This window comes from Microcebus murinus, chromosome 3 (assembly GCF_040939455.1).
Source record: "Microcebus murinus isolate Inina chromosome 3, M.murinus_Inina_mat1.0, whole genome shotgun sequence".
Lineage (NCBI taxonomy): Eukaryota > Metazoa > Chordata > Mammalia > Primates > Cheirogaleidae > Microcebus > Microcebus murinus.
The window spans coordinates 24,783,141-24,792,595 of NC_134106.1; positions in this window are offsets into that span (position 1 = coordinate 24,783,141).

A 9,455-nucleotide genomic window follows, 5' to 3' on the forward strand; every position below is an offset into this window, starting at 1 on the left:
CGGAAGGGCTTGGCATCCTTTGATGTGTCTGGACTGCTGGGCTGGGATGAGTAGGATGTTTCTTTCCTTGAATCTACTCTTTTTTTATGCAAAAGTGAAAAGCAAAAAGAACTGGAAATTTGCCTTCTTTAGGAGGAAAGCCATTGTAAAGAGAGCAAAGTGTTGGGAAGCAGAGAACCAGGATGGAAGCAGAGATAAGAAAAGGAAGGGGACATGCTCCTCGAGAGGCCCATGGGCTGGGGCCGCCTCAGAAACTGTGTCCAGACAGGGAAGCTGCTACCCACTTCCCCACTGCACCTCCTCGGCCCTTCCCTCCTCCCCCCTGCACCTCCTCAGCCCTTCCCTCCTCCCCCCTGCACCTCCTCGGCCCTTCCCTCCTCCCCCCTGCACCTCCTCGGCCCTTCCCTCCTCCCCCCTGCACCTCCTCGGCCCTTCCCTCCTCCCCCCTGCACCTCCTCGGCCCTTCCCTCCTCCCCCCTGCACCTCCTCGGCCCTTCCCTCCTCCCCCCTGCACCTCCTCGGCCCTTCCCTCCTCCCCCCTGCACCTCCTCGGCCCTTCCCTCTTCCCCCCTGCACCTCCTCGGCCCTTCTCTCCTCCCCCCTGCACCTCCTCGGCCCTTCCCTCCTCCCCGCTGCACCAAGAGCTGCTGCAGCAACAGCCGCCTCAGGACCAACACTGCTCCCACCAGGGCGCCCCCAACATTTGCAGAGCCTGGGGCAAAAATGCAAGTGGAGGCCACGTACTGCCTCTCTAAATACTTAATATTATTAATATAAACCAAGTCAAGAGATTGTTAAATAAAATACATATTTTTTTTTCACTTGGATCATCTTCAAAAATAAAATGTATTCTATCCTCTGACCTTGGCAATTGTGGCTGGCAGCAAAGCGCCTGCCCCCAAAGAGGTCCACATCCTAATCTTCAAAACCCATAAGCACGTTATGTTATGTTAGGGTTGTGGGTGAAATTAAGGTCGCTAATCAGTTGACCTTAAAATAGGGAGATTATTTCCTGGATTAGGTGGGTCACAGCATCCCTAAAAGTGGCTAAAAGTGGAAGATGGAGTAGCCAAGAGGGTCAGAGTGATGTCACGTGAGAGGAACTCGACCAGCCACTCCTGGCTCCAGAGTGACAGGGCCGCAGTGAAGGAGGCAGGCGGCCTCTAGAAGCCAGAAAGTCAAGAAAAGGAATTCTCCCTCGGAGATGCCAGAAAGAATGCCGCCCAGCCGCCACCCAGTGAGACTTCCGACTGAGAAGCTCCGCAACCATAACCCTGCGTTGCTGTAAGCCACCGAGGCTACAGCGCAACAGGCGGGTGACAGGGCCACGCTGCCATCAGCCCGAGCGTGGGCCACAGCAGTGCCCACGCGGCGCAGCCAGGGGAGGGTTTTTCCCCTTCTCCTGCCACTGGAGAGGAAAGAAATAATTTCCTCACCCTTCTACTTCACTAGCCCCTTCAACACAAAGCACAGCAAAAAGCAAAAGCCCACACAAAGGAGCCAAGCCAAACCCCTCACTCTATGGCCTCGCCCAGCTCTCCACGGAGCCGGACGGGGAAGGCAGCTTGTGTCACAGAGTCCGCGGGCCACACTGGACCCTGCTTATCTGACCCCATCACCAACTAACTCCGCGACCTCGGGCAACTCACAGAACGTTGCTGCGCCTCGGGCCTCCACCCGGGAGACGGGACCCGTGATGACACGGCCAGCGATGCCGTGTCTTCCCTCCCCTGCTGTCTTTCAGTTTAGCAGATTGTCTTGCTCCGTCCCGAGGGGCGTGTTCAGTTGGGAATTGCAAAGGAATTGGCGGTAAAATTTTTCTTCTCTCTGGCCAGTTGTTCGACTGCAGGATCCTGAAGGTCCAGGGCACATCCCACCTCCTCCAGGAAGCCCTCCGTGACCACAGCCGCCCACGCTTGGCACTTTCTGGGTGTAGCACCTTTACGCTCTCACTTTCCTCTCAGTGTACAGTGACACACGATGCAGATTTAGTGTCAACTCTTCTGGTGGATGACTGTTTCATGCCCCAATTTCTAAGTAGTTGAAGCCAAGAGTTAGGGACACTGTAGGCCCCAACAAATCACTGTTGGTCCGTTGAGTGTATTCAGGGCCCAGGACAGCTGGTACACACTTAAGTCAAAGTCGAAATACCCCGTAACCCCCAGGCTTCCCTTCTCTGCCGAGTGCAAGGACTTGTTTGGCTTCATGCTTTTGTAGACTCCCAGACACCCCACCCCCACCCCACCCCTTCCCTGGGAACGCGGGGACACCTGTGTGTAGGTGCGTCCCTGCTGCAGTCTCTGGGTAAACCCTGTGCCCAGGTGGGGAGAATTAACCCATAACAGCTACCTTTCGTGTTTAGCTATTTAATTTAATACATGCCTTGAGTCTTTCAAGAAGTCCTGGTTGGGATTTCTTCATATCCAGGAGTTGAAGAGGAATTGCCTTTAGTCAGTTGCAGTTCAAGGAAAAGGAAAGCTTAGAAACGTGGACAACGTCACCATCATGAGCGGCCTGTGTTGGCAGAGCGGGCTGACCTCCGTGAGAATGAGTGTCCCATGAACGTTGTAAACACGCAGCACAGTGAGGTGGTGGCAGCAATCGTGCAGCAGACATTGCTAAGATATTATTGTTCCTGAACTATAAAGTCAAACTAGATAGTCTGGCCACCAAACATTTTAATCATACCAGGGTAACAATAATTACACATTGAAATACATTTTTATGTTTATTCTTGTATCCCAAAGAGTATCTATGATAGCAATATTTGGCTCTAGTTCAGTATTTATTATAACACTTGGCCACTTTTTATTTATAAGGATGTATTTTTGGTGTACCTCCTAAAGGAGCCCTTTGAGCCTGTTGTATTTCTTTCCTTGGCAGATATTTTATCCCAGCTAAAAATAGAGCCTCACATAAAGCTGAAAACATGTTCCTTCCCTAACTGCCTCTTCACGTGGGTTCTCAGCCTCCTCCTTCCTGAGTCATTGTTGTTGATCTGGTTTGCTGAGATCTCAAGGTGATGCAAGTCACAGAGTCCCGCATTTCCTCTGGAGAAACCATGCCAGTGAGTGCCCACCCATTGGTGCAAGACAGCCCAAATGAGATGTGGGAAGCCAGATGGAGCTGCCCCTTCCAGAACCATCTCCAAGTCTTCTCTGACCTCTACTATGTCCAAGCAAAGAGGAAGGACCCCAGCTTTTGTCCTGGTTAAAAGTCACTCCTGGGTCTCTATCTAGCCACAGTCTTTCAACACCGAGAATGGTCCCTGAGCTCTCCCCTCCACTCTCCGTCCTGGGCATGGCTCTGAACTGTGATGAAATGGTTCACGAGATGTGCCAAAGGAGGACAAGGAGCAGAGTGGCAGGAATAACCGGCAGGGATGGCCAACATCTGCCAACTGAGGTTCAAACTTCCCATGAAATTATGGTGAAAGGGCAATCTATCTTTTCAGGTTGGCCTGGGTTTCAAATGTGTGGTGGCTCTTGCCTGATATGCTCATGGTGTTCTTGTGAGCCGAACCATGCCTCCATCTGGGAATCAGGAAAGGTAGTGACAGCCCGGAGAGCCACCCAGCCTAGTGACGGGACGGGTCTCTGGGCTGGCAGGAATTGTTGCTGAAGCATCGTCCACACCGCAGATAATAATGCCATTGATGAAGTTCACTCCACTCTGGGAACCTCCCAAAGGAACTTGTGCCATTCACATTTGGCCACATGCATAGTCAATGTCTTCAGTACAGCTTCCGTCTCGTCACAGTTTAGAGAGCGGTTGGCTATATTTGCCCAGTGGGCTGCCTTGGTGATAGATTATAAATAATTTCTTTCCAGAATCTCAAGATCTCGATCTCCTTTTTCTTCTGGACATTTATATATTTTATATTTTTCATGTGGTTTGCCTTTCTGGGAGAATGTTCTCGGGTCTGAGTAACTTATTTCGGTTCCTCAAAGCTGCTTTGGTTTGTCCATATGGTCTTCCTTTCAGCCACTTTCCGTGTTTTAATGATCCCTTATTCTTATAGAAGTTTTTCAAGTGATATATTTGATTTGAGGTTTTAGGCTGAAACACAGTTTTTTACTGTTAATTCCTACCCATATGCTGGCGTTTCACCTTTTGGGCCAACTGGGTGGAATCTGCAGCTAGCTGAGGTCATCGGGGCACTGTTTCCAAAGTGGGTCTGTGCAACTTGCATCCACAGTCGGCATGCTTTCTAAGGATGCACATTGCTGGGTCTGGCTGAAAACACACCGGTTGAAAATCTTGGTGGGGTGGAGGGTGAGGGTGGGGAGGGAGGAGGCCCTGCAATCTGCATTTGCACAAGTGCATCAGGTGATGCTTGTACATTGAAGAATTTTTGAACAATGGCCCCGGGAGTAAAAGCAGGAGGAACCTCTTCCCCACATCTCAACTCAGAGGCCCACACCATGAGAAAGATCCTGGCATCGATCCTTCTCACCAGTCCTGTGGTCAGGTATGGATTTCTGTAATCTTCATATGGTGCTGAGTCCTGACCATGGTCCTGAAGGCGAGCTGCACAATCGAGCTGGACTCCATGGAGAGGAATCTGGCCACAGTGCCCAGGGCGGGGCTGAGGGGGCAGACAGGAGCACCTGGCAGATCGGTGCTTCCCAAATTTTCCACATAGAAGCAACATAAAAAATGATGATATGAAAATTGCACTCGGGGAGTGCCAAATGAGGCTTCCTGAGCCTGCAAGATGCTGATCCGGAGGCCCCAGCCTCCCTGGTATGGCATGGCGAGGGTGGATGAAATGGGACTCTGGCACACCTGTAGCTTGTCTGCTTGGCGGCCTTGTCTTAGATGTCCACCGCTATGGTCCAGATGAGAAAAGATGGAGGAGGGGACAAAGCCACAGATACTCAGGGTGGGAATTTTAGGGCTTAATTGATTAGATATGGAGAAAATAGAAGGGAAGTGTCACTGGGAGTTGACAAAAATTACAATAGCCTGCCCTTGTTGCTGCAGGAACTTTTATCTGTCCCTGGGCTACTCCCAAAGGCCTGAGGCTTCGGCAGTTGGGGAACCGTGACACTCCAGGTCACAGTTCGCCTCCCATCACCTGTGCTCCTACCAAGGCTGGCTAGGGAGTGTTATGTTTCCCCATTTTATTTCTTAGTTGAGTAAGGCACACACAGGCTATGTACCTCGTGCCATGCATGGCTTGCCAGGGGCTGCAGAGGGACTTTGTCTTGGACCTTATAATCCCTAACCCAATGCTTCGTGTGTTTCTGGAATCACCATCGGCCTTCCCAGCACACTGACACAGCTCAGGCTGCAGGCACGGCAGGCTTCAACTGCAGTTGAGGAAGGACTCCCGGAATTATTTGGCTGCACCCAAGTCTTCCAGCCAGCAGGTGGCAGTGCAGGGAACTCTGACTCCATAATGATGGAACGTCCTGACTGTATTCTGATCTAACAAATAACCAAATTTAGCCCAGAAGACAACCACACACTTTAACTTGCACCCCTAAATCCATTTGCCAGCCTTAATGGCAACGATAGGATGGGTAGCCTTCCAGGCAGGGAAAACCCAAGAGACAGAGAGACAGCTTGGGTTTAAACCCAGAGGTGGATTAGATTTTGTGGCGTTTGCAGCTTACATAATTTTAGAGGGCTTCTTTAGGTTAAAAAATACACACACACACACACACACACACACACACACACTACTTTTTCAAATGTCACAGAAGACACAGGACTGTGCAGTTGAAAGTTCTTCAAGCGTATGCCTTGTTAGCTTCTGGGTAAATCTGCCCCTGCTTAAATAGCTAAGGGACAGCCGAGGGCGTGCAAAAGCTTGGATCGCCATTCCCTTCTGTTTGCATCTTGCCTGGCACAGGTGCAGAATTACAGTACCCTCGCATTTGAAAACAGCAGTCATCCCAAGGCCCTCGAGGCCCTTTATAAATGTCAAGCTAATTATTAGATGATTAGATAATAGCTACAGTGTGTGCTGTCTGGGTGAGCTGCCGCTGCTGCTACCAAACACCCGGAGAATGCCAAGTGACATGTTTGGAAAGGATGGGGGGACTAAGTGTTTCAGACCTGGAGGGTGAAAACAAGCCCGGAAGTGGCCTCTGTCAGGGAGACACCTCAGAGGGAGAGGATGAGGCGGGAGGAGGCTGTGGCAGGTGCAGACGTCTGCCCCAGAGAAAGGGCTCAGGTGGCAGCAGCCATTTCCTGGGCTTCTGCTGGGTCATACTAAGCTCATTACAAGCATTCTTTCATTTAATCCTCCAAACTACCTTTTAATGTGGGGACTTTTATTATTCCTAATTAACAGATGAAAATGGAGGCTGGATGCCACACAGCTGGTAAGTGGTGGAACCAGTATTTGAACCTAGAGCTGTCTGAGCCCGTGTTTTTAACACCTATGCTGCTGGCGAGAGCTCCCTGGGCTAGGAACCTCTCTCTCTTCTGGTCTTTTCCAGGAATACCTGGGAGGCCTCACACTGGGGTTGTAAATGACATTCCCGCACCCAGGCTTCCCCGGGGCAGGGCAGTAGCAGAAGTTATGCCACCAACAAGGTGGTTCTGCAGATGTGCTCCTTGGAAACCTAGGAAGTCCATGGAGTTTCTGGGAGGGAGGGACGGCAGGGTTGAGTGGAGGGGTACGGCAGCGCTAAGGAACCTCCTCCCCCAAATTCAACTGGAGCAACTCTGTCTTTGTATGATGTCATGCTGGGCTTCCTGCTTCACTTTTTGGACCTGCATTCAAGAAATGTTTGCAGGCCAACCTGGTTCCCTGCAGCCCTGCCCCCATCACACTTGCTGGGGGGGGGGGAGGGGGCGTTGTTCAAGGTTATGCAGGGAGCACTTTTGTTAAGGCAGGCTTCCTCCTGAAGGCAGTAGTTTTAAATGCATGAAACAGAAGACATAGAATGATAAAGGAAACCAATTAAAATGAAATACAGTTATCAAAATATTTTTTCAAAACCTCAAATCTGTGCTACCTCATCACAGGTGCTTCTTTGTTAACAAGTTAAACAAGATCTAGTGACGGATCTAGCAGCTCCCATAATTCTGAAGTCATGAGCTTAAACAATAATTTAAGATATCTGCAATACGTGCACTGTGACAGGAACAGTATTTTTTATTTCTACTTGCAACAAATCAGAGATGCTGCTAAAACGTCATCAACTACCTTCATAATAGCAGGAAATGCTAAATTTTGGCTAAAGGTCAGTGAAAATCAGGATGTAAAATTTTTTCCCGTCTAAGCCCACACACCCCTGGAATTCTGTCCACGGGCCACACAGCCCCTGTTGTAAATCTGGCGGCACAGCGCCTTGGTCACTGGAGTCATCATTGCTAGTTGTCCTTGTTGGCAGGACTTGCTCTGGTGCAGCTGGCATGATGGCCTGGCTTGGTCCAGCTCCTTGCTGCTCATTCTCTGCTCTCAGTCCTGGTGACAGGTGAGGGGGAGCGTGTCTCCATCTCCACATCTTTTCTCACTGGGTTTTAGCCGAGTGCCTCTGGCTCAGAGCCTGTCCCCCGACCTGTCCTTGCGCTAGGAAAAGCTGCAAAACGAAGCCTGCAGCCCTTCCGTCCTGGGCCATGGGAGTTCTTCCATTGCCCCAGACCAGAACCCTCACTCCTGACCCAGCCTGTCCTCACGGGCGCTGCGAGCTCAGCCCTTCACACAGAAGGGGCCTTCGGGGCCCTGCCCTGTCCACATGGCAGGACGGCGCTGTTACAAAGGCAGCGGGGAGCTCCAGAGAGCCTTTTGGGATGAGTGGCTTATTTTTCCCTCCCTCCCGTGGTTTGTTTTCAGACTTATTCACAGGACACCACAGAGGCCATGAGACCGAGGAGAGGGTGGGGTGGGGGGAGAACCGGGGCTCAGTTTGCTTCCCCTGCCTCTCAGGAAGGAATTTCCCAGAAACCCCACAGCGGTGCCGAATCACGTGACGGGCTGGAAGATTGACAAGGCCGGCTGGGGCTGAGTGAGCCCAGACAGAACCAAGAAGGTCAGAGCTGGCAGGGACCTCAGAACACAAGCGGCCCTCTCATTGCCTGGATAGGAGCCCAAAGCAGGGTTCCTGTGGGTCAGGGTCACTGCCAATATCGGCCAGTATGGCCTCTCCTCTGGCCTGACCCGATCTGAGCCTCAGGTGGGATCCCATGTCCCTCTTGGCCCCGCCCGAGAGCTCAGTGAACCCTCTGGGCAGTGTGACAGCTCCTGCCATCGTGGCTCTGAACACGATGACTGCGAGTCTCCTGCTGCTTGTCCCTGCCGCGCGGAGTGACACATCTTCCTGACTCAGTGCTAGAGGCCTCCCCCTTCCTGCTGGGGACTCTGACCTTGTCGACACCAGCCCTGCCCCAGCACCACTCAAAGCCAGTGCACAGAAATGGGTCACTCCCAAGGGTGACTTTATCCTGGGGCTTTGTGGGTTGAGAACACCCCGAAGTGGACCAGCGTGGCCTCTCGCCCTGTGTTTATTAAGCTGGCCTAGGTCATCCTGAACTGTGCTTCAAGGTGCTTTTACACAAGAGCAACCCCTCCCCGTGCTCAGCTCTGTGTCACCTGCACCATCTGCAAGTCTGCTCTCTCAGTTTTCTGAGATACAGAGCAACGGTTTTGACCTCACCCTGGCAGGTACGTCCTGGCTTCTCTCCTGCCTGTCCACGTGCTTTCAGACAGGCGTCTTCCCTTTGAATCTGGGGGTCTGTGATACTCCTTCCCCTCAATTCCTCCCAGCCTCTGGAGTGAGGCTGACACTAAAATAGTCCCCAGTCTGGTTTCCAAACACAGCCCCCCCTCCAGCTTCAGGGGCCCCATGTCTTCACACCTTCCTCCCCTGGCTTCCATCCCTGAGAACAGATGTGACCAGCCCAGTGTGGAGCTGACCAGGCTCTGGGAGCTTGCCCCAGGATCTAAGCCATAAGCCTCCCAACTTAGGGAGCGGGAAAGGGGCTCTGATCCATGGACTCTCTGGAAAGGGCAGTAGGAGCTGCTGACCCCAAAACAGGCCTTCCGTGCGGAGCTGGCAAGTGCAGCCTGGGCGAGATCCCCAGACTAGAGCCAAGCAAAGCCCCTGTTCAACCTGGAGCCTCCAGTGGCTTCACAAGGCCATTGCGTGGGGGCTTTGGCAGGGGTGGCAGGCAAGTCTCTGTGTATAAAGCCTGTTGTTCACCCAGATCTCCAGATCTCTGGGTTTGGCCTGGGCCCACTGTTTCTGTTGGCACTGCAGGTGGGAGAGGGCTGAGAACACCTCTTTTCCTACATGGCTGAGTTGCCTCCTCACCAGCCCCCTGGTCCCCTTCCTCAAGGACCCTGAGGTTGAAGCTACATGGAGAAAAGGACCCTCTGTGTAGGCCCCTGAGGGTGGGAAAGCCACAGAAGCAGGCTGACCACATCTCTTCCTGCCTAGAGCCCCCATGGCCATCTCATGCCCAGTATCCCAGCCTCCTCTCTCAACTCCCTTCCA